Source organism: Monopterus albus, unplaced genomic scaffold (assembly GCF_001952655.1).
Source record: "Monopterus albus unplaced genomic scaffold, M_albus_1.0 scaffold2886.1, whole genome shotgun sequence".
NCBI lineage: Eukaryota > Metazoa > Chordata > Actinopteri > Synbranchiformes > Synbranchidae > Monopterus > Monopterus albus.
The window spans coordinates 1-1,392 of record NW_018130758.1 but is presented as its reverse complement, the minus strand read 5'-3'; the positions used below and the strand labels follow the sequence as shown (position 1 = coordinate 1,392).

The following is a 1,392-nucleotide window of genomic DNA, read 5'->3' as shown; positions in this document are numbered from 1 at the left end:
TTGTGCTTGAAATAACACAAAAGCTAGCTATAAACACTGCATATAAATGACACTGTTTAGCTCTCAACACTCCTTACACTATGAACACTCCCTCTTTAACTGCTTTCTGTGGTCAGTGTATTTTAATTGGAAAATTTATAATCGCCATAACAGGCTCCAACTACGTAGATATGGGCTTAGTATCCTAATGGTTTTTTAGAGACAGAGACCAAACAGGGTTTGCGGAAATAATGCTGGAATTTTCTGAAATCAGTTCAGTATTTTACTCAGTCCAGCTGTGGTCGACTGCCCAGACTTATTAAAAATGAGTGTAAACTAACTGGAGACTAGTTGTAGACGCCCAGATGTAGGGCATCTGGAATTGTCTGGAGTACTGTGGACAAAGGCGACACCTGTTCCACCTCTTTATACTCACTGCCACTCCATTGACAAAGGCTGCCAGTGTCGGGGAGAGCCGGATGCCCCTGCGTCCGTACACCGAGCTGATGTCATCAGGAGCATACATGTGCTGAGGGGAAGAGAGAGAGAGACAGGTAAACAGAGAGTCATCTTAAGGGCAGTCATCAAACACACACGTACACATGAACATTAAATAGCTTTTTTGTAAGTCAGTGAGGAAAATCTGTGGAAAAAGGTCATCAGACGTAAAAACATGTCTGTTCTCAAGTAATATGATTACATTCACAAAAATAACCTGTTTTTTCTTGTTCAGTTCATCTGTAAACCCTCAGCATTTTTACTGACTTAGGACCATTGTTTTTATCCGGTCAGTCTTTTTCTTAGATTTGACTTTGTGCCAGATAAAATCTAATTCATTTTTTTCTCCATTTAGTCTTTCCCCTCTGTCTCACCTGGCAGTGCTGCAGGGCAAGTTCAAACACGTCTGTCGTGCTGCCAATCAGACCCACTCCAATGCTGTCCAGCACCATCCTTTTACTGCGGTGGAGCACAACAGAGGGCAAGTGCTGGGGCTTTATCTCGCTGATGAACTTCCCAAAGCTGGCTGTAACTGTGCTGTCTGGGGCCGGCTGCTTCAAAACTGCAGGGACAAAGGTGTAACACATGCAATGAGGAAAAAGAATGAAAGAGGTCAAGAGTACAAACAGGGAAATGTTTATTTTTCTGCTTTCTAATAGAAAAACCAAGTGCATAAAAAGTGTAGAGCTTACCATCCAGTGCAGACTTATGAAGTCCTCTGACAGCCAGTGCTGGTCTAATAGTTTTCTGTAGGACACAGATTACAGAATGTCTTTACTGCCACCTGTAAACCACTAGAGGACTGTATTACCATAAAGTATTTGCTTTTTACATTTCTGATCCATTAAATGCTGTCGACACATGCAGTGGTTTTCTATTTTTTCTTTGTCTGACTCAGCTCAAATTAAGTTTTGA

At 41.7% G+C, this 1,392-nt stretch overlaps 1 long non-coding RNA gene across 1 annotated transcript; it reads right to left on the bottom strand.

Moving 5' to 3' along the window:
• Positions 1–373: 373 nt before the first annotated feature.
• LOC109954062 (uncharacterized) lies at positions 374–1,356 on the bottom strand. Its single transcript, XR_002274024.1, has 3 exons — positions 1,170–1,356; positions 852–1,039; positions 374–508 (listed from the first exon to the last, which is right to left on the bottom strand). It is a non-coding gene; the product is annotated as an uncharacterized LOC109954062 (long non-coding RNA).
• Positions 1,357–1,392: the final 36 nt, after the last annotated feature.